General features: G+C 42.3%; 1 long non-coding RNA gene across 1 annotated transcript; it reads right to left on the reverse strand.

Moving 5' to 3' along the window:
• Positions 1 to 2,379: 2,379 nt before the first annotated feature.
• On the reverse strand, positions 2,380 to 24,368 carry LOC149870692 (uncharacterized). The gene is made up of 3 exons (XR_016440487.1): positions 24,334 to 24,368; positions 23,688 to 23,784; positions 2,380 to 2,490 (listed from the first exon to the last, which is right to left on the reverse strand). It is a non-coding gene; the product is annotated as an uncharacterized LOC149870692 (long non-coding RNA).
• Between the last annotated feature and the right edge of the window lie 211 nt (positions 24,369 to 24,579).

Consider the following 24,579-nt stretch of genomic DNA (forward strand, 5'->3'; position numbering starts at 1 on the left):
ATCATCAATATAAACCATAGTTCCATTAAGACCTTCAAAAATTTGTTGCACCTTTCTGCACCTTTCAGATGCAGAACATAGTCCAAAAAGAAGCCTACAAAAGCAATACCTTCCAAAGGGCATACTGAAGGTACATCATCTAGTGCTATTCTTTTCTAGGGGAACTTGCCAAAACCCTGAAGGGACATCTGAAGTGGTGAAATATTTAGCTTGTGCTACATTTCCAAAAACTTTTTCCCTGGTGTGAATGGGAAAATGCTCCCTTTTGATGTACCTGTTCATTTGCTTAGGATCCATACACAATTTCAAGGATCCGTCTTTTTTTCCCTATTATGACCAGTGAACAGCCCAGGGGTGTTTTACTTTTTCTATTATGTCCATGTTAACAAATCTATCTAATTCTTTTTCAAGTTCTCCCTTAGTACAAGAGGAACATTTCTTGGAGCATGTATGTTGGGAGTATTTGGCTCTCTTAATTCAGTCTTGTACTCAGTTGATAGTTTCCTTATGCCTTTAAACGCATCATAAAGCTCTTCTATGCTCTTGGTTTCTTGTTCCTTGGTGGCATCCATTCTCTTAGTCAAACCTAGAGCTTTATACATTAACAGCCCAATATTTGCAACTAGCTTTCCTGGGACTGTTACAAACTGAATTTTTTACTATATTACCCTTGTATCTAACATGCACTCTTGGTTGCAAACACATTCCCATTATATGCTCTAAGTCTCACTTTCTTTTTCTCATAGTACACAGGTTTAGTTTTTAGTTTTTGAATAATGTATTCTGGTGTCACATTGACCTGTGTCCTTGTATCTAATTTAAAAGTTAACTTTAATCCATTGGTGTCCAGAGTGATTGCTAATCCACAGAAGAATGAAGTGCCGATGAGGAATTCTTCCTTTTCCTCACTGCATAGAGCATGAACCTGCTATTTCTTATATGTTGCACTCTGCTTCTTTCTGCAAACTCTTGCAAAGTGATTGAATCTTTTGCATTTGTTGCAAAGCTTACAGCTGCAGGGCATTGCATGAGTTTGCGCATGCAACCCCAGAGCATCTGCAGCTTACCTTTGTTTCTTCAAGCAACTCTCTTTGGCCTCTGCTGGCCTGTTTCATACTGAGGTCCTCCTTTCACTATTGTTTGTGTGTTGCCCTAGGTTTTTGCATTCTTGTAATCCTGTATAGTTCAACTTGTTCTGCTTTTTTCTCCAGCTTCTGAAGCCTGGCATCTCAGCCACTTGGCACATTCTAACTGCCTTTTTTTCAAATTAAGTTCAAGATCCTCTAACAGTATTTTCCTGAGGCTTGTTTCTCTTATACCCAATACTATTTGGTCTATGATCATGGACTCTTTTAGGTCTCCAAAGCTGCACATCTGGCTCAGGAATCTAAGGTCTTTGACAAACTTCTCTATTGTCTCACATTCTTTCTGCTGTCTCATGTGGAAATGAAACTGCTCAAAAGTTTAATTTTGTTTAGGTATACAATATTCCTCGAACTTTATTTATTACTGTGCCATAGCTTTTCTGTTCTGCTTCTGATGGTTGTAGGTTATTATAAAGAGAGACAGAGATTCTGGGCCTGATATATTTAAAAAATAGTTAGCTTGAATGGATCTTCCTTCTTTGTAGGTCCACTGGCTGGCATATATATGGTGAAGCTCTGTTTAAATTTCTCCCAGTTTTCCACTGCATTGATAGACAGCTTTAACTCCTCAGGAATTCTAGGATGCTCCATGTTTTTCCCTTTCTTCTCACCCCACTCCTGGTACCATGTGTTATTCTCAAAGCAGCAAAGAGTTCAACTTATAAAATAACGCTTGTTTATTCAGAAAGCTTTCTTTGCCTACTGATCTTCTGTTCTCTCTTGCAATCCATGAGCAAATGTAACAATTTATACATAACACTCTTAAAGGTATCCACACATTAATAACAAGAATTGTATATGTACCTCTGAGACGAACTTAACCCAGTACTGGCTTCTTACTTCTAAGGTCTTGTTCTCATACTTTTCTCTGGTACCTGTGCACTAAAGGAGCAGTGCTAAAGTTAGGGAAGTGTTTCTTCTCCTTAAGCATTTGTACCGGAATGGGAAAGATGTAAATCACATACAACCTCTTAGGGAAAAAGAAAAGGGCCCTGGAAGGGAAAAAAATGAAGTGGAGGCAGCTATACCTCTAGAACAAGAGTTGGTCTGAAAAAGAGATCATACAATATGATTGCCTGTGATATCAGGGAACTGTGGGATCCCTCTGGAGGCTCCCTTTCTAATCCCAATCCTACCCCTACTGAGCACATGACTTAGTTTGTTCAAAGAAGCAGTGCGAGCAGGGATAGTTACCTCCACTAATGCTTCAGTCTTGTGACTCCTTTTGGCCCACCAAAAAGCATCAGACACACCGGGGATTCACTCAAAACTGAAAAATCCATCTCTGCTCTTCAGCTACACACTGCTTTTGGAGAGCCAATATAGGGGGTGAGGAAAAAGACGTCTATTGGAGGAGTTGAAGCACAGGTGAAAAATAAGTGGAAGGAGGAAAAGAGGAGGTTATTGGGTAGAGAGCAAAATAAGTGTCAGATATAACAAAAACTGTAAAAATAATTTAAAAAGAACAAATGGTAAAGTTGCTAAATTATAAATAGAAAGATGCTGAGTGGGAAATATCTAAAAAAGGGCAAAGGTTAGAAACAAGAAGTTGTAAAGGCTAAAAATATTTAACATAAAACAGAAATTTGGCAAGAGTAATAAATACATTATAGAAAATAAAAACATAGGAAATAAAGTTAAAATACCAAAAAATAAAAAGAAGAAAGAAAGAAAGAAAGAAAATCTGGAAACACTGATTAAAACCCAGCAAAAACATGTTAATTAAAGATCAAAGAACTGTAAAAAGTAGAAATTTGCTGCAGGTCAAAATATTTTTAGAATTTTAAATAATATCCTTCACCTTCCCCCTCTCCCCTTACCTGTAAATTACCAGGGATTAGATGGGAACATTTTTAGACACATCTTTTGGCATGTCTAAAGCATGCAGCACCCTTGGGAGTTTTGGATTCATAACACAGAAAAACTATTTTCAAGGGTCACATTTAGAAAATTGGTAACTTACCTTGGGTTAAAAGGCTGCACAATTTTTGCTTATCTGGTCTGTTGCTCTAATAGGAAATAGGGGCATATATGAATAGTGGCAATGGTACTGATCCATCATAGTACCATTGACCTAATTAGGACTGATAAGATCTAATTGTAGTTGCATTATTGCAGCCCCACTAGCTGAGGAAAGAACATGTGCCATTGCATCTAAACTAAACATTTACGCAACAGCTCAGATGATGCAAGATCAGGCTTCAAAGTGGGAGTTGGGCTGTATATTCCCAGTCCTGAGAGATGCAGGGCATTGCAAAGGTATCTGGTGAATCTCCTGGGATAAGGTTCAAGCCTTGTCACTACAAATCACCCTCTGCCAAGTAATTTGTGCAGCAGCTTATAACAGCAGTTAAACAAAGGAGTCATGGGGCCATCCTCTGGGCTGAAGGAAAGGCAGTTGCTACTGGTGAAAGGAGGCTGGGAGATAAAAGCAAAACAAACATGCCAAAGTTGATAGGGCAGAGAAAACTCAACCTCTTTCCAGCCCAGGATCTGTGGCAGGAAAAGTCCTAGAGTTAGGCAATGGATGGAAAATACCCGAGCAGTTCTACATGAGCCAGTTGGACTGATACCTATCATTTTGTTACAGCGCTGCCCAGAGGCACGCTTCAGCAGCTCTTTGGAAAGAAAAGACTAAAATTAATGACTTTGATAATATGGATGAGAATGTGGATTTTTTTTAATAGTCTATTTAATAGAACAATTGAACTTTGTTTTCCACAGGAAGGCTATACTCAAAATGAAAAGGATGAGTATATAATACAGTTCAGATTGCTTTCAGGTATGCAACACTTGACATTAGCTCCATCTGAGAGCAGAATCTCTCCTCAGAGGTGTAGGCTGTATCTGTTCCCAGGGGTGTAGGGTGCTGGTTGCATCTGGGGACAGAATCTGCTCCCAGATATTTAAAATGAAACATCAGATGCTACATAAAACACCTAAGAAGTAATTTAAAATATGGTTAAATTTTTGGATTACTCTAGGCATTTTTCCACATTATAAATGAGCATATAGTGCTCATGACATTTTCCTAAATATAGACATGTAGAGCCAAATTATGTCTCAAGCTTTGCATCTCCTCACTTCAGAAAATAAAGAATTTGGCTGCATCAGATTCCCTTGTGTAAGCAAAAATGTGGTATCTCAAAAAACATAACATTCCTGATACCTTTGTTGTTTGTGAACCTCATCTCTCCATGATACAGACCTCTAGCATATATGTCCTCAATCCCTATCCACAATACTGTTGGAGAGTTTTGCTGTGTACTCTGTGTACTATGCCTCTCAGTTGGCCAAAAGGACGTAAATTAAGTCAGATGTTTTCATGCTTACAAAGGTCCAGGATGAAGTCTCTCTTATTAGTTACCCAAGCCAGTTAGCAGCATAGACATAACTAAATTATCTTTAATCTATCATACCTATGATTGCAAAGCAGGCATACCCAGTGATGCACGCACTATAGAAACTACTCTTAAATTTCATATACGTTATAGCATATGTAACTGAACACTACAAACATCTTGCCATTGTGGGAAACCAGTTAGCGCTTTGACCTCTTAGAAGCTGCAGTACTTCCAACTGTTATCAGTATTTACAAGCATAAGAGGATTGGAAGGAAACCCAGATCCTGAATATAGCCTTATATATGTCCCTGATCCAGGGGTGTCAGGTTAGAGGTATTTCAAAGGTTTTGTGAAAGCTTCTGAGTTATACAAAGCTCATGAAGAAAGAGCAGAGGTTCTTATCCTAAGATGCTTGTATTTTTAAGCAATTCAGAAGAAGGCTGACTAGATTGAGTGACAAGGGAATGGTGATCATTAGCTAGAAAGTATGAGCGAACTGGTTGAGCAGGAGGAGAGGTTGGAAGATAGTAGGATAGCTTTCTCAGATGACTTCTTTCCGCAGCAGGGTTCTTTCTTCAGTGTCTTCTAAAGGGGAGAGATTTTATTTGGCAGATGGTAGCAAAAGGATTAGAGAAGGATAAAATAGTCCCATTCCTACCTTACTCTTATCATAAGATATCCCAATTCTTCATTCTGAAGACAGGAGGGGATGGGAAAGTTAGCCTCAAGGTAGGGTAGATATGCACCTTATAGATTAACTAACTAAGATTATATATATCAGAGAGAGAGAGAGAGAGAGCTCACAAGCTTTCACACAAGAATTTAAGTTAGCCTTTCTAGTGCCCAGACAGCTTTCCTTATTCCTCATCATTTCACTTTTTCCACTTTCCCCCTGCAGAGGAGAGTAGAAGATGAAGAAAATGGAAGACATCTTGCTGCCTGCAGCTTCACCGCCTACTCCTTGTATCATCCAGCACTGTAATTTAGTTATTTGTGATCATACATGCAAGCTTTAATGTGCTTGCAATAAGACATTTCAATTGTATAGATTGTCCAGCTAGTTCTACTCTTATACAGGTGAATTTAGGATAGAAATTCAAAGTTAAGAACTGAAAGACAACATAAGCAGTTTTGGCATCTTGAAGGATTTACAGATCATAAACCAATTCATTAGAGCTGATTAGCCACCCTATAGGTGCCAACATGAACAGTTCTCAGTCTGTTTGGGGATACTCATCTTGCCTCCCCGGGGTTCCTTCAGGGTGAACATAAAACAACCCTCAATGCTTTGTATCCCCTTTCTGGGGCCCCCCAAGGCACAGAAAAAAGGGATAGTGGGAGGGGGGAAGGAAACTCTTAGCACTTCTTGAGTACTTGCTCTTTCACCCTAGCTCAACAAAGGTCCCTCTTCTCAGATGACAGCTCTCCTGACCAGAGGGGTTTCTGCCTTTATCTCCATGCAGGGCTTTGTTTCCCTCTACTGCTGTGGCCAGTTCCCTTCCTCTGTCCTGGTGAAAGTTTATGTCAGCCATGCCTTCCTGGTCAGCTGACTGGTACTTCCCACTTCTTGAGTGCAGATGTGATCAATCTCTTTCCCTCCTCCCTTTGCCGGGTCCTGAAAGTGTGAGACCCTAGCCCAGGGTCGGGCAATTATTTTGGGTGGCGGGCCGCTTAATGAGTTTTGGCAAGCCATCAAGGGCCACATGACAGGCAGCCAGGGGCACATTAATATTAATTTTCTAAATTTTTAGGGGCCCCACAGGCCAGATGGAATGTCCTAGAGGGCTGCATCCAGCCCGTGGGCTGCATTTTGCCCACCCCTGCCCTAGCCCAAGCCCATAACTTGGCATCTCCCCCCACCCCGGGGTCCTTTACTGCAAGCTGCTCGCCCCCTCCTGTCCAGCTGGGGCTTCCCTTCAGAATGGAGATCCTCTCCACCCTGGTCATGTTAGCAGGGTCTTTCCTTACAGCAGGTAATCCTCCCCTTCCCTGGGCTACAAAGGTTCATATCTTAAAACAGCCCCACTTCCTTTCTTTCCCTGGCTCCCTCTTCTCAATCACAGGGTTAGGGTCCCCTATTACACAGCTCAAAAGTTTTTATACATTTTCCAGTAATAACTTTGGAGCTGGTTGGACCTTTTAAAGCAGCATAGTTAATTTGCACATGTAGTCAGTTTAATTTAATTGTGCAATTAACCAGATAATTGTGTAATATATGTCACATGTAGACGGAAACAGAATCTCTGTTCTGCAGGAAAGCCTAACACTGAAAAAAATCATTCCATGTCAGGGGGAAAACCTGATTTTTCAAGACTTCAAAAATGTTTGATTTGGAACTATTTAAATTTTTCCTTGATAGCAGTGAAATGTTTAGTTTTCATTGTAAGTTTGATGTTTTACATTTATATTTATATATAAATACTATAAAACATTATGTATTAAACAGATGTATATTTTATTATAGTTGTGAACAGAGACATTTCAACATTATCAAAATGAAAGGCAGAAACTTTTTTCCATCCAATGTTGTCAAAATTGATATGTTCCGGTAAACATTTAGATTTAAACAACACTTATGGAAAAATGTTCCTTCAAATTGTAATAAATATTAGTTAAGCATGTTGGCACGCTAGGGACACTAGTTTTAAATATGATGTTATAAATAGCATTATGCAAAGATACATGTTACTTTTCTTCTTCATCTATACTTTTATAGATAATTTTAATTTTCTGCTTTGACCTGTATTTTCAAATGAATACCAGCATTTTGTAAGAAATAATTACTTAAATTGCTTTCATGTCAAATAACGAAATATGCATATGAGTAGCTATACATATATGCCAGATAGTCATATGAGAGTTAATGATTAGAACCGATCATATTATACGTTGAAAGAAAGTCAGCCTTTGTTCCCGAGTGGCAAGCATCCACAAAGAGATCATGGTTTTTATAAACGTATTCATTAGTCAAAATAGCATGAAACTATCATGAATTCAGCCTATGAATTGTTCAAAAACTGTATATTGGGAACCTGTTTTTATTTTTTTCTTGATTGGATGACTTAAGCTTACCAAAAATGGGCACAAATTGATTGACGATTGCTTCAGACTAGACGTAAGGAAAAATTTATTTACAAGTCGAGTGCCAAGGGCTTGGAACAGGCTCCCCCCAGAGGTGGTACAGTTATACCCCTTGGCAATCTTCCAAAAGCGACTTGACACCCACCTTGCTGTGGTCATCTGTCCCCAGCAGTCCTTCCTGCCCAAGTGCAGGGGGGCTGGACCTGATGATCTCTAAAGTCCTTTCCAGCCCCTAACATTTATGAAACTATGAAAAAGAAGCACTGCCTAGAAAACTTGTTTGGGCCTTGACCACTTTGGGCACAAACAGAAATTATGTTTTTCTTGCTATCAGCCCCCTGGAAAGCACTATACAGCTGTGCCATGACAAACATGCTTTTAAAAGTGGCTGATCATGCAACTAATTAACCCTCATCAAATGGTGTCAAATGAAGGTGCTCTACTTTTGAGCACCTTAAGGAACTTGTGTTTCCTAGGGTTAATTCGTTGCCTGATTGGTGCTGGGCTGATTCAGCCCAGCCTAGCCCCTGGAGCTGTCAGCACACAGGGAGTGGAAAGTGATCAGCAGTGAGCTGCTGTCTGGGGTTTGCCCAGCCTGAGTTGGGGAGGAAGGGTGGATTGAAGCCTTCCTGCCTCATGCCCCACCCCCGCAACTCCCCTTCCAAGTCAAGCCAGACAAACCCCAGATGGCAGGTTGCTGCTGCTCGCTTCCCCTTCTCCTCTCCCCCTTCCCTTCCTGCTGACAGTCCCAGTGTTGGGGGGAAGGGGGGCAGGCTGAGAATAGGAGCAGTTCTTCATCGGGGAGAGGGGCCACTCCTTGGCTGGCTGCTCACCTGTAGGCAGGCTCAATTTATTTTATGTAAAGCGCAGTGAGTTATAGCAGGGACTTGCATGTCGTTCAGCCTCATTTAGGAAAAGATATACCAGGAGACATATAAGGTTGAGGACATATTCCTTCTCTTCCATAAGCAGCAGCATTGTGTTTCCCTTGCAACTCAGTAGAGTCACAATTATAATGCTGGTTGTTTAGAAGACTTCATACTGAATGATCTTTCTTCGCATGTGCACTTTACATGTACAGTCCAAGGGTGTGGTTACCTACTTTGGAGTCATTCATTTGACTAATTGCCTTGGTGATAGGACAGTAACAGGACACTGCTAAAGTATCCTAAATAAGTGAATTGCAAAACCTGTGGGAAAAATTCTACCAAGAAGTGTCAGGAGCTGAAAACATCCTGCTATCTTCTTCCCTGGGTATGAATGCATAGAAAAAAAATTCTAGGGGCCAATTTGGTAAGCAAATATTTGAAGCCACACTTTGATTCAGAACCCCCCAAAGTGCTCTTTGGATTAATCCAATATGTAATAAATATTCTTATTTTAGGATGCATACTCTGGGCTCTATCCTGCACAACTGAAGTTAATGCGAGTGTTTGCTATGACTAATAAAATTTGGATTTGGACCTCTCATGCCAAATACGCATTTAGTGGAATCTTTGCAGCGTTACACTTGAAGGTCATTTTGCAGGACAAAAAGCAAAACACAGCAACTGCCCTTTCAAAAGAACAAACAAACACGTTCCATTCTTTTTTCAGCACTGATAGATATAATTTTATCCTAATTTAATTAACATGTTACCTTGGGGCTACCAAGGAGTTCAGGAACAAAAGGTAGAAGGAAATTAAAAGGGCAACAGAACAATCTTACTGAATATTTCACTGAAGGGAAAAATTAGTGAACTTTGACAAATGTTTAACTTCTGACGAGAAACAAAAGAATTCATTCAAGCTGCGTAAATATTTTTTTAAAATTCCCAAATGATAAATAAAAATAAATTGTTTTTAGGCAAAAATGAGGACAAGAAACTGCATAAGCATTCAGGAAAGGGTTTACCAAAAAAAGTGAAAATGACACTGCTGCTTTTATTTTTTCCATACAAGGGCACTTACACACATGCAATGGGAGCCTGCTCCGATGTGCTGGAAATCCAGCACATTCGAGCAGACTCAGTTAATCAAGTCTGCTGCAGTATGTAAATCAATGTGCTGTGGCAGCTTCGTGTGTCAGGTATATCAGCAGCACAGTGCATCTCCACACTGAGAAAATGGCAGCAGTACACTTTGAAATAAACACGTTCAATGTGCTTTAGTTCTAAGTGCCCCACTGCCATTTTCTCAGCACCGGGATGCACTCCACCACTGATACATGTGACCAGCATGCATTTTTAATTAGCATAGCTCACTAATTAAAAGTGCCTGGCACCATATGTTAAAATGTCCTAAAACCCTGAATGATCTAGTTTTCTTAGAAAAGAGTACAATGTGATTTCAATAGTGTTCTTGGTAAATAAGTCATCCATTTATCACTACCGCATTATACAATGTGATTTATTTGTGAATAATCAAAAAGCATTAGGCTAGGGATGGAAATTACACATTAACAGGTAGAAGTGACTGGAAATCAGTTCAAATCTGTAACACCCCTGAAGTTCAGTGCACATAAACCACTTTCAAAATGGCTAAAACCAGTTTAAGATAAACCTGAATGAACGTATTATCAGCAGGGATCCTAGTTTTCTCTGGAAAAAAAGAATCCCCAATTTTTGGTTTAAAAAAAGAAAAAAACCAAATCCACATTTGTCCATGATTAAAATGGAACACCACTAAAATTTAGATTTGGGGTTACTTTTTTAAATCTGAAAATTGGGGATTTTTTTTTAATCAGAGAAAACCAGTATCCCTGATTATCAGGCTTAACTGAGTTAAGTTAAATCAGTTTACTGAACTTCTGTCCCAGATCTCCTCCAGATTCAAGTTGTCAAGTCCCCTAGAATCCCATGATGCTGTGCATCTACCCTGCAACACTCCCCCTTGCAGGTAGGAGGGCTAGCTTTGGCCAAAGCTGTCTACCCCTTGCTTTTGGCTTGGGCCACTACAGGTATGTGGCTGCATTTCCAGAATCAAAAGTAAATGTTTGTTCACTTGCTTATCAGTTCAATCTATGTGGTTTAAAGTAACCTGCAAAGATTGAATGGAACACCCTTGGCCTTCCTGACTGTCTGTACTGAGCCTTAGTGTCTATTTCACTCTGCTGTTGGGCAAGCTTTAGCCCTGAGCAGTGGACTGACTAAATCCCCTGACCTTGGGGCAGTTTCAGATTCTGATCAGGATTTCTAATCCTTGTGGAGTTTGGCATTTTTTCTGTCCTAGGGACTTCCTTCTTCCCACTATGGAGCTAAGAAATTCATGTGGGGCTTGGTCTGATTCCATCATTTATATTCATCTGTTCCATCTATGGGAAAACAGCTCTGGCTCTCAGGCTAGACAATCACCTAGCCGGGGTCGTTTGACCCCAGAGCTTTTTCCTGCCCAGGGCAGGGGGTCAGACTTGATGATCTGCTCAGGTCCCTTCCAACTCTATCAACTATGAAACTATGAAAATGAGTCCAACACCTTCAAACAGATTAGTCAGCACCTTACAAGCTCAGGGAACAGCAGGGACATGTTTTTGAGGGTTGGCTTCATAAAAAAAAAAATTAAAAATTCCCATCTTAAGGATAGGTATAAAGCTGTCTGTGTCTACTGCTAATGGAGCTCTGTGCATTGCTCACACAGTGGCTGAAGGGCAACCCTGATAAGTCTAGGTGCTAACCACTCAACAGGGAAGGAAGCCATCTTGTTTAAAGGGAAGTAGAGTTCTCAGAAAGGATATGCAAAATGCAAATACTATGCAATAAGGAGTTCCCACAAAGCTGATGGAGGGAGAGGCCAAGTGCTCCACCCCAGTATACACACACCCACTTGGCATCATGTGTCAGTCGTATGATGTAAGCATGTCAGAGAAAACAATGCTTCACCACGTAATGCATTCCCACTGATGTACCTCAACAGCTGCAGCACTGTACCTTTCATTTCACAAGCGCATGCAAGGCTTTATGGGTAATGAATACAGCAGCTCAAGCGAGTGCTAGGAGAGGGGCTAGCATCCTGATGCTTGGAGCTGTGATGTGCTAGGGATGTCCATTCCCCAGGCACCTATCAGGTGTCCTGCTGTCAACAGCATGAAGTAATCAGATAAGTGAGTTGCTCCTTTTCACAAAACCAGTAATGTGCACTCTGCCATGTGTCCCCCCCTCAGGGCCAGCCCTGAAGTGGAAGTATCTGGTGGTTGGTAGGGTTCCTGCACCAGAGTACCAAACCAGTCCTCCAAGGGTTACAAGAAGAAATGCTGCAAATAGATAAATATGCAGAAACAACTCTTAAATGCCAAGTTGCCTTCCTACCAATGCAATACCTGTAGCTGTCAAAACATAACACACCCCCTCACTCAAAGATATTGTCTCATATGTCAAGATTTCTTTGTTATCACACAGATCTGCTTTGAAGACTTTTAGTGTAATGGTTACAACTGCTAGGGTCTGACAGAAATTGTTTCCAGTAACCCTGTTTTCCACAGTAACTGAACTAAGTTTATTATATCAGGTGTTTAATATCATTCATTAGTTGTGTCTCTAGCTTCTTGCCTTATATCTCCAGCTGCTAGCCTGTTGACACAAGTGCCCAGATTCAGATCCACAATTACATTGTGAAAACTTGGCCCTTTGTTTATGGGATTAATGCTGTTGAACTTTTACTAAGATTGCCAATGCCGGTAGATGTCACTTATAATTCAATTTCATAGCTTTATATTTGAGTTACAGCTTATTATATTTTTCAGTAACTTGTTTTTTGAATGAAAAATGTATTTTTTAATTTTTATTCCCTTTAAGATGAAAATACATATATTTTTCATGGAAAAAAAGTATTGTTTCTCAACTGTCTCCAATTCAGGCCATTTTAGGCACCCTGTTTGTGACAGCTGGTTCCTTATTCCTATATTTTGTGATCCTAATTAAGGAAGTATACCACTACCTAAAAACAAATTACTCATGCTATTTAAGATAGCTACAGTGAAATGCATGTTATTTAATATTTTAGGTAAACTGTAAATCATTAAAACTATGAATATATTTAAACAAATACATAGTAAACTAGAAACAAAAATGTTATTTTGTTAAAGTATATATTTTAGGGCTCTGCCCTGCACTTTTAATGTTCTGTGAAAGTAACATTTAAAAAAAAATCTGCCAATTGCTGCAAGTTGTTAGAACAGAAGAGCTTATATCAAGTTCTGCTCTATGATTTTATTACCTCTCAGAGGGCCTTATTATGATATCCATTTTTAAGCAGAAAGCCTCACAAATCTAATCTATTTATCTGCCTACATTCTTATGCATCTTCCATCACCATGGTATCATAGCACCCTAACAAAAATCAGTGGAATCTTTGACTTTAAAAAGAGATAGTATGACATGGCCAGCGTGTGGAATTAGCTGTGGGAAGAATGATCAGATCCATGCTTCTGGCAAATTTACAGCTACATGCTCCCCTTCATCATTAAAACAGTAGAAAAATAGCTTTGACATTATTATAGAACTGAGTGGTTAATACATATCAATCCATTCAGTCAGGAGGGAGGGAAGTCATAATAACTAAATATAGTATAACTAACAACACTGAAGATATTAATATATGATAGATATTGAATTAGAAAAGACAGAACATTGTTCTACTACAAAGCTAAATCTGTATGGCATAAGGAAATTCACACCATGCTCTTCTTAACCCCACTGTAGTTTAGCACACATCCCATGCATGCAGTGGGTGTGTCTATACCTGCATTAGATCTGGGAAAAGTTTACTCCTGAGTAAATGACTTGCAAGTAAACACTCCCAGGTGGGTGTCTACATGTGCAGTGAAATGTGAACAAATTTGCTGCTAATAGCAGCAAACTGCTTCTGCTTCCTGAGGCCCTGCAATGGGTCTCTTCTGCCACCAGGGGGAGCTCTAGCTCACAGGCTGGCAGGGAGCACAGTCTCCTGGCTGGGGCTGGGACATTGCTCCTTGGCTCCAGGGGCTGCCTGCTGCTGGGCAGAAGGGAGCTCCTGGCCCTGCCTCCCTGATCAGGGGCAGGCGACTTGAAAAGAGCTTCAGAGGAGGGGCAGGTCCCAGCCCCCATCATGATATGCTGGGGACTCACTTCTAGCTGCCCCACTGGTGGACTGGGGAAGGGGACTAGGCTGGGACCCTCCCAGGGTGTGAGGCTGGGACCTGCCCCTGACCAGGACAGTTCCCAGCCCCCGCTCCACGATCGCAGGGCAGGGACTAGAGAGCTTATTCCCTGCCCAGCTCTGTGGTGCTGGAGCTGGGTGGGGAACAGGCTGGAGAGCTTGTTCCCTCCCCAGGTCTGTGATTTCCCATTCCCTGATTGGAGACCTCCATGGTCATAGGGCTTGGGCTGGGAGATCCTTATCTCCCAGCACCAGCTCTGCAGTCCACAGTAACCTTCCACTCCCTGCTGGCCAGCTGGCCAGGAGCAGATTTGCTCCTGGTCAGGGGTCTACATGAGTGCTACTGCCCAGTAACTAATCACAAGTGCTACTTGCAAATTTACGTGTGATTAGAGCAGTTTACTGTGCAATTAGTACTTTTAGTTTGCTGTAAACTTCTCTACTGCACACTAAAGTGTTTTGTGTAGAAGTACCCACTGTTATGTTTGTCCAAGGCATTCATAAATATTAGGGGTGTGCAAAGCGGGCAGCATTCAATTCGGATTCGGCCCAATTTGGGGGACAGTGATTCAATTCACTGATTCAGATCACTGTCCAAATTCAATCTGGCCAAATCTGAAGATTCGATTCTGATTGAGAGAATCAGTGATTTGGCCATAGACACAGCTTTATATATTTTTTCTACCTACCTTGAGGTACCAGGCACAGCTTGTGAATGCTTAGATGGTAGAGAGGATGGAGTGTCCCATGAGAACGCAGGAGGGTCCCCCCACATGCTCATCAGCAGACCCCCCCCTGCACCCCTCCAGCTCAGCGATCAGCTGCGGGGGGACTCTGGGTGACACTCCAGACCCAAGAGGCACCAGTCTCTGAGCCAGGAGGCGGGGGAAGGGTCCCCCATGAGCTCTGCCGTGGCCCACTTCTGGGTCTGCCACGAAGCGTGCAGGGGACCCCACCTCCTCCATTCTCCTGTGGGATGCTCCATCCACCCCACCATCTCAGTATTCACAAGCTGTGCCTAGACCTCGAGGTACATAGAAAAAAAACACGTAAAGTTGTGTCTATGGCTGAATCGTCGAATCTCTCCAAATCAATTTGGAGGCTTCCGATTTGATTTGGAAAGATTAATGGGTGACCTGATTTGATTTGGATTCAGAGATTCGTCCGTCAAATCGGGGCAAACCTCCTCCAAATCAAATCAGTGACCAAAGCTTCACACACCCCTAATAAATATGACTACAGAAATAATTGACAGAGGCTGCTGCTGGACTGGTGGGCACAGAATGTATTGTAAACAAAGACATGCAGGAGTTGATTCAACAGAAATTAACTTCAGATTCACATGTGCAGGTTCGACATATTCACATATTTCACATTCAACATGTGCAGATAGCCTTTATGTGCTTAGATATCTGCCTCAACTTTAATATTTTGCCACACAGAAGGGTATATATCTCTTGACACTAGGTTAATGTTGCTTGACTAGCATTGGTTTGCTCTCTAGTGTTAAGGATAATATATGTAAAATATGCTACTTCTAAGCTGAAAAACCCCTTCTATAGGGAGGAAGTGAATGATTGAACTTTCTAGGAAGCAGCTAGTCCTCCCAGCATATTATCTGAGCTAAGCAGATTTCCATTAGCAGCAGCATTAAATCCAACCAATGCAAGGAGGGTGGAGATGTAACATATGCACAAAGGCAATAAGTGGAAGTGTAGATATCAGTTTGGATCTGCTCATAAAAATTCAGATAACAATACTCTCCTCATACAATTAACTACATTGCTGTAGCTCTGTTGTAGCAGTACAGGTAAACACACCTTTTACCATGGTTTACCATGTTGCACATCTTTTGTCGTGGCAACAACCAGTCTTACTCTGATGTTTCTTAGGCTAGAAATAGATGTTACCAAATGAAGTGGAACAGCTGCGCAGGGACACAGCTAAACCACTTCATTAGGCAAAACACATCTTCCATTGTCCTCTCCACTGAGTTTATGGTACAATAGGAAACATAGTTTCATAGTTTCATAGTAGCTAGAGTCAGAAGGGACCTAGGTAGATCATCTAGTCCGACCCCCTGCCTTGGCAGGAAAGAGCACCGGGGTCAGATGACCCCGGCAAGGTGCTCATCTAACTTTCTTTTAAAAATCCCCAGGCTAGGAGCCTGCACCACTTCCCCTGGAAGCCGGTTCCAGGCCCTAGCTGCCCTGACTGTGAAGTAGCGCCTCCTAATATCTAATCTAAACTTACCCTCCGCCAGCTTGTGACCGTTATTCCTGGTCATTCCTGGCAGCGCACGGGGGAACAGGGACTCCCCCAATACCTGCTGATCCCCCCCGACCAGTTTGTAGCAGGCCACAAGGTCCCCCCTTAACCTTCTCTTGTGGAGGCTAAACAGGTTCAGGTCCCGTAGCCTCTCCTCATAAGGCCTGCCCTGCTGACCCCTGATCATACGAGTGGCCCTCCTCTGAACTCTTTCCATATCGTCCACATCCCTCTTGAAGTGTGGTGCCCAGAACTGGACGCAGTACTCCAGCTGCGGCCTGACCAGTGCCGCATAGAGGGGGAGGATCACCTCCCTGGACCTGCTCGAGATGCATCTGTGGATGCATGACAGGGTACGGTTGGCCTTCTTGACTGCCTCCCCACACTGCCGGCCCATGTTCATCATGGAGTCAATGACGACTCCAAGATCCTTTTCCGTCTCCGTGCTGGCAAGAGGGGAGTTCCCCAACCTGTAAGTGTGGTGCCGGTTCTTCCTCCCCATGTGCAACACCTTGCACTTATCAGTGTTAAACCCCATCCTATTCTCATCCGCCCACCGTTGCAACCTGTCAAGGTCAGCTTGTAGCCTATTGCACCCTTCTAGTGCACCCACATCCCCCCACATCTTAGTGTCATCAGCAAACTTGAACAGGGTGCTTTCTACCCCCTCATCCAAGTCACTGATGAAGATGTTGAACAGTGCGGGCCTGAGGACCGAGCCCTGCGGAACCCCACTGCCCATGTCCTTCCAGGTCGAGAAGAACCCATCCACTACCACCCTCTGGGTGCGGCCCTCCAACCAGTTGGCGACCCATTTGACCGTGTGGGCATCGACACCACAGTCTCCCAGCTTTTTGATGAGGACAGGGTGAGAGACAGTGTCGAAAGCCTTCCAGAAGTCCAGAAAGACTACATCCACAGCAACCCCTGCGTCTAATGATTTGGTGACCCGATCGTAAAAGGCCACCAGGTTGGTCTGACAAGACCTGCCACTGATGAACCCATGTTGGTTGCCCCTGAGCATGCATTCCCCCACAAGGCCCTCCTGGATGTGTGCCAGGATAATTTTTTCAAAGAGCTTACCCGGGATTGAGGTAAGACTAACTGGCCTGTAATTTCCCGGGTCCTCTTTTTTTCCCTTTTTGAAGATAGGGACTACATTGGCCCTCTTCCAGTCCTCCGGCACCTCACCAGAGCACCACGAGTGCTCATAGAGCCGCGCCAGGGGTCCCGCAATGACCTCGGCCAGTTCTTGTAGGACCCTAGGGTGAAGATCGTCCGGACCAGCGGACTTGAACACGTCCAGCCTCTCCAGAAGTACCCTAACTAACTCCTCGCTAACCCCTGGCCCAGGCGTGTCTCTCCCGGGGCCCGAGGGGGGCCCAGCAGGGAGGTGGCTGAACTGGTCCCTACTTAGGAAGACAGAGGCAAAGAAATTGTTAAATATGTTAGCTTTGTCATCTGGCGTGATGACTAAGTTGCCCATCGTGTCCTGCAGGGGCCCCACATTACCCGGGACCCTCTTTTTACCCGCTATGTATTTGAAGAAGGACTTCTTATTGTCCTTAATCCGGGAAGCTAGTCCTATCTCCATCTCTGCCTTGGCCCTCCTGACTGCCCCTCTACATCCTCGGGCGACTGTAACATAGTCCTTCTTGGTGATGACCCCATCCCTCCATTGGGTGTATGCCTCCCTTTTAGCAAGGAGACATTCCCGGATGCTCCTAGTGAGCCATGGGGGTTTATGTGCCCTCCTGCTCCCTTTGACCCTTGTTGGGATTACCTCCCTTTGGGCATGGAGGATCGTCTCCTTAAGGAGCAACCACTCACCTTGGACATCTGGCTCCCTTCCCCTCTGGGTCCTCAGCGCTTCCCCAACGATCCTCCTTAGCTTGTTGAAGTCAGCCCTCCTAAAGTCTAGGGCTGTTGCCTTGCTGCAGCCCTTTGCCACCTTACGCTGGATGGTGAATTCCAGCAAGCGATGATCACTGTCTCCCAGGTGGCCCATCACCCGCAGCCCCCTCACCAGGTCATCACCCGTGGCCAGCACCAGGTCCAACAAGGCGTCTCCCCTGGTGGGGCTGTGCACCTCCTGGGTTAGATGGAGGTCCTGCACTCTGGCTAAGAACCGACGTGAGCGATCAGACTTGGCTGACTGCTCCTCCCAGCAGATGTCTGGGAAGTTCAGGTCCCCCATGACGACCACATCCTTAGCCCTCACTGCCTCTGTGAGCTGACCTAAGAATTCCTGGTCGAGCTCTTCTCCCTGGTTGGGAGGTCTATAGTAGACTCCCACCTTTAAGTCTCTCTCCCCTGGACTGCCTTTTACTCTAACCCAGAGCACCTCAGAGTGCCCCCCCTCTACCCCCTTGCTAATTAACGAGGAAGTATATTCCTCCTTGATGTAGAGTGCTACTCCTCCACCTTTCCTTCCTATCCTGTCCCTCCTGTATAGCCTATAGCCCTTGACACTCACCGCCCAGTCATGCGATGAGTCCCACCACGTTTCTGTGATCCCTACTATGTCAGGGCTGTTTTGCACTTCCAGAGATGCAAACTGGAGATGCTGGGGACACACATCTGGAAGCAAGGAAAGCTAAATCACTCTAGTGGGTATGTGGTCCTGGGGCTGGGGCCACCAATCAGTTGATTGCCAGTCTCAACTGGGACTGCACCGGAGCAAGTTCAACACTCAGATACAGTCCTGAGGCTGGAGCCACCAATCACCTGCTGGGACTGCATCAGAGTGTCCTGGCTTTCCCTGCTTCCAGAGATGTACCTCAAAGATTTCTAGGGCACATCTCTAGAAGCAGGGAAAGTCAGTTTCCCCACATGGAGAGACATGCAGCCAGCAGTCTCCAGGATGATTCTTTGGAAGTCAGGAAATCCAGGCAGGTACTCCCTGGGCTTGAGGGGCCTGATCTGGCATAGAAATCCCAAGGCTGTGCAGGACCAGGCCCCTCAAGCCCAGAGAGCATCTACCCAGGGTGAGTGTGCAGACTCCAGGCTGCCTGCACTTTCCTGCCATAAAGCAAATAGATATCCACCACAATAGAGAAGTGTAGAAATAAATTTATCCAGGCCTCTAACATGACTACAAATTTATCCAGGCCTCTAACTTGACTAAGAAAAAGAGAGTGAAGAAAAAAAAATTGAAAAAGATGCTGATACTGTATGTTTAAGAATATTCTAAGATAAGAAAAACCCTTCTGCTTTATTATGTCCTTTACAGTTCTTTGGGAACAAATGTTTCTTTCTTTCCTAAAATCAACAAGGTGATAACAGTTCTCAATACAAAATGTATTGCTGAGCAAGCAACTGTTATGTGTAACAACTGAATAATCTACCTTTTCCTTGACACTCAAGGTTGCTTTCTTTAATCATGTGTCTGTTTTCACAGTTTGAGGTCTAAAAAGGTATGTATGTTAACTTGTAGAGAGGAAGCGTTCTGTTTAGATCTCCTCCCTCCAATCGTTTGTACGACTGCCATTAAACTCAGACTGGGTCCATGAATTCTAATACCAAACACAACACGAAGTTTGATTTCTTCCACAGAAGCCACCTTGTAATGTGACAAAAGATCTACCTACTGTCACTCTGTGCTGCCATAAAAAAAATATGTGATGACACAAAGGCAACAAAAACAATGCCTATTTCTACATTCACTGAAGTTTAAATGGTTACAATTTTAGGTAACCACTGAGGTAAAAAAGGATCTTTAAGAACTGCATTGAGAGGGGTAACATAAACCTGGAGAAGAAGTGACTTTATAGGAAGAGTTTCACAATTCAGTGTCCCAAGACCTGCAGAAGTCTTGGGCTACGCAGGATTTCCAAATTGATCCGTCTCTTATGTAGGAAAATGCACACAACACAGACCTTGCAACGTTTCCTCCATCACCCTACGTTTAAACATACAGGTAGACAGACCAAGCTAAGCTGCCTATAATACTGGCCAGATCCTCAGGTGATGTAAATTGCTGTCATGCCTTTGAACTCAATAGTGTACACCAGCTTAAGACCTGATTCATTACATTTATTTCACTTACAAGAAAATGCAATGCATATCTGCTTTCAGCTGTTATACCGACATGTACAGACATTGTCCAATATTCTGTGGAAAGTGCAGTGGCTACTCTTGCCATAGAGTAATTCAATCCTCTTTGTAGTTTGCTCCCTTAGAAAATACTGACCTGAATTAAAACATACCTCATTTTAGCATAGAAAAGTTACATCTCATAAAAGAATATCTGACTTTATAAACCTACTCAAAGCCTTTTACTGAAGAGGGAATTCTTGGTTGCTGTGAAATTGATAGAATTAATGAATATATTCCTGTTATATTATGACATCTCATTTTTCTCTCTCATAAATACTTGTCAGGTTTATGATTTTCTACTCATTGGCCAGGAATTGTGTTGCACAAGCTCAGATTGTGGGTGCTCATACCAAGTTTAATTTCACTCACAAGTAGAGTTGACAAAAGATCACAGCCACTAAGCCCTGGAATTACCCTAGATATTGCCCTCTGTGCTCTGCAAATGAAATCCTACAGAAGACCCTTTGGAAAAGAAGAACATGATGGTTAACACTCAGAAATCCATTTTGCACAGGGCAGCGTTAGTACACAGAGAAGCACTGAATGACAGGCAGATCTGCCAGTTCCTGGATGAGAAAAGTCAGATGCTTAGCATTACACTCTCTCACTCTCCCAGTCCGTCCCTCTCCCACTCTCTCACTCTGTCTCCTCTCTCATGCCCTTGATTGACTACCAGGTCAGATAAGAAATTAAGACCAGTGAAATCAGAACCAGACCGCACCTGTCCCCACTGCAGCCAGAAGAGAACTGAAATAAAGCACTTATGAAACTGCTGTGATCATAACCTTCAAAACACTGAACTCTTCCAGCTGTCTGCTTTCCCAAACCAAGACTTTACAATGGGGGCACTGGCACCCAGGCCCAGTAAGCTATTTCTAAAAGAATGTTGTCATTTTGGGAAAGGGTAAAGCACCCTGAAGCGTAAAGATCCCTTTTTAGAAACAAAGCTTCTGAAAATAGACATGACTTTACCAGTTTAGTTCATCAGATTTGGACCTGTTAATTAGGGGGATCACTTTCCTACTGTCTAATTTGATCTATTTACGGGGAAAAATATTACTAGTAAAAACTGAGGAATACCTACCTATACAATAATCACCACATGTATTTATCCTAGAGACACAACATTTTATAAACCCTACTAATAATTTGAGTACATTTCTTAAATACTTGATTGTAAGAATTCTATTGCAAGCCAAAGGCACTAGATGTGAATTTGTTTAGGCAATTGAAAGAATTATAATCAGTGTTGATGTATACACACACACGTATGCACATTATACCTGTTTCTAATAACTTTTTTGTTACTTTCAACAATAGACTCTTCCCTTCAATAGGAAGAAGCTGTTTCCTTATAGTTGAAGACAGATTTATTTCATTGCTAGGGACACAAAAGCAATGAGACATACACACAGCAGTCTAGTTAACTGCAGAGACTGCAACTTTTATAAACTATTAACCAGCAAGGAATCTCCTCCCAGGCCTCCTGGGGATTGTTCCAGTGTGAACCTGAACTGGAGGCCTCATTCCCGAATCCAGGAGATACCTATGATGGTTTATGCCTGTCCACCCTGAGGTCCACCCAGGGCTGCTGGCAGGAAGCCAGTCGCAATGCATTCTGCTTATTCCTGTGAAAGGTAAGGAAGACAAGATGATGGGAATTCCACAAGGCACAAGACATGGCAGCAAAACCCTGGTACCATGATATGCTCAAGTAGCTCAGTGAAACACAAGAATCGTACATTCCCAACCCACCCACAGTACTTAAACCCACGGAAGTCTTAAAGTTAATATAAATTCTTACACAGAATTCTGGTATTCTAGATAAAAGATAAAACAAAAACACCACAGTCTTTGACAGTTAATTATATGGGGAAAAAATCCTTTCCAGATCTCAAATAAAATTTGGCAATCCCCATAGATTTCTTCACACTGACCAAAACAAATGATTTGATTAAATATAACAACAAGAGTTAGCCCAGAAAGACAGGTTCAGCAAACGCTGAAGTAAGGCGCATTTTGACACGGTGTGCAGTTTGCCCCGGTAAAAAAAAAAATCCATCTCCCTAGACCTGCTGTTACTGCTGCACTGCATTTTAATATAAAACCACTATGTGTTTTGTGTTGTTTAACCTAATGTATTAATTTCTGCACATAATGTTTTCTTTTCCTTGTTCTATGACTTATTCAACATGCATTGCTCATTCTGAAAATTTGACATCACAAATTTTCCAAGTCAAATTAGACAACATGGGACCTGCCACTGGACATAGTTTGCTCTTGAGCAGAGTGCTGCAGCCTGATTTTGATCCTACAGATTTATCCTGTACTGGTGTGTGATCATGGTCGGAATCAGGTCTATGCAACTCCAGAGCTCTTAGCTGTATAAATGCAAACAAATTCACAAACTCACCGAGTCAAAGTAATACATTTATGTTTAAAAAATGCTAAAGCTGCCCTCATGTAAGCATTTTATGTTAAAATGACATATTGCAGTTCTTAGCATTCCATTGCAGAATAGACATGTGATTAGTGCTCGAGAGTGCTTAATTTTAAGATAGAAATCTTAGAACTTTGGTTATGTCCATATTACCCTAATATCATTGTAGTGTAACGTGAACATAACCAAGCTAGCTTTAAACTTGCTAGGCAGTAGCTCGACTTCAACAGTACAAAGCTTAGCACAAACTGTGCTTATTCACTGGACAGTTGCTGGGCAGTCTATGGTAGCACACAGGTTCCAGCATCTGAGCGTACTAGTTTAAAGCTAGCTTAGATAAATCTACACAAGCTGTAGGCTTTTAAAGGCCAGTACTTAAATTTCAGGAGTCTGGCTCCTGGAGTAGAAGCCAGAACTCTAAATTAGTTGCCTAGGTTTCTTATATAATACATAGGGAGAAGTGGATACCTTAGAATGAGATGTTAAAATCAGTGAGAGAACAGCATAGAGCTAAACAATAAAAAGCACCAAGGACACAGGCATGACTTACAGCTGCCCCTTACTAAAGGATGCAAGGCACCACCTCTGTCCACACGGGATCCACAACCCCGAAAGGCAAGTATCTATAAACTTTTCTTCCAAAAAAGTAGAAGAGCTCATTCTTTTATTTTACAAAGTGGCACTGGATGCGGCATTGACCACACTCTCCTTTTGTACAACAGCCTAGCAGTCGCAACACTAATCACTAAGCAGTTATATTAAAGAATACTACAATTAAACAATACTTCTAAGGGAAAAAAAGTAACAGTGTTTTCCATAATGTGCTTTTGCAGTAGATAATTCAAGCTTATTTTCTCTTCATAAATCCCATTGATTGGAAATTCAGGTGTAAAACAAAGCTTTTTTTTTTTTAGGTTATTCAATGGAATGCTATCAGATGAACAATGAACACTTTCAGGACACACAAAAAAGATGTCTATTGTCTAGCTGTATTTTGGAAAATATATATAAAACCTGGGCATGTCAATAGAAGTGCCAAAGTAGCCTGTTCATTGGGTGGGCGGCTGTTTTATGGTTTTGTCTGGTTTACAAAGTCACCAGCTGCAGCACAGACTGTAACCTCTTTGGCTATTATTTGGTCAGAAGAACTAAGATTAGCACACAGATTAACAAGGAAAATACACACTTCTGAAGAATTACCATTTTGGGCTAATAACAGGTGTGTGAATGAAGTCATGAGGCATCTGTACAGGACTCTTCACAAAGAGCAGTGCACGGCTTCTTTTGGCCACGTACCCTATAGGAATAAAGCCAACAACAGTCTTAACATTCTTTACCAAGCAACAAATCTAAATCACATTGAGCTCCCAGATGAAGAAAAGCAGAGGGTAACACTGGCTGCTTCAACAGACAAGCTTGTAATGCTGAAGGGAAAACTACTTGCATAAAAAAATATAGGACAGAACAACAGAACTACATATTTAGCCTTATCCCCAGATATTACATACAACTCATCTAATGAATTACCATTCGAGGGAAAAGCACATAGAGATAAGGAGGCAACTTTCATAGAGAATTTTGTTATTGTTTACATGAAATGATACTTCCTAATTGTATGGATCTTTACTAGCCCACCCTGTATGTTATACTGACTTAATGCTATGCAATAATATCAATTTCATGCTTAAGTACATCCACTGTAATGCCATGTTTCAAGGAGCAGCATGGCACTGGGATACCTCAGCTCCAATCCTGGTTCTGCAACCAACTCACTGGGCAGACTGAACTTGTCCACTCCCTGTCTTGGTCTTTACAGTAAATTATGATGAACATACTTATTACTTACCCTGGGATGCTCTGAAGATTAACTCAAATACGGGCAATCGTGGCTCTAAAGATACACTATAAATACAAAATATTTTAAAATAAATCCATGGCTATTTAGGACTTCATGGACAGATCTTCACAACATCCTGCTGAAAGCAATATGTTCCTATCACCCAAACTAAAGGAAAGAACCAGATGTTAACAGCCTAAGACCTGAGCAGATGACAGTTGTACACATGCAGATATTAGCTTGTGCATGCATTTG

The sequence above is a fragment of the Crocodylus siamensis genome, chromosome 2 (genome assembly GCF_052110815.1).
Source record: "Crocodylus siamensis isolate JL-2025a chromosome 2, ASM5211081v1, whole genome shotgun sequence".
NCBI classification, from domain to species: Eukaryota; Metazoa; Chordata; order Crocodylia; family Crocodylidae; genus Crocodylus; species Crocodylus siamensis.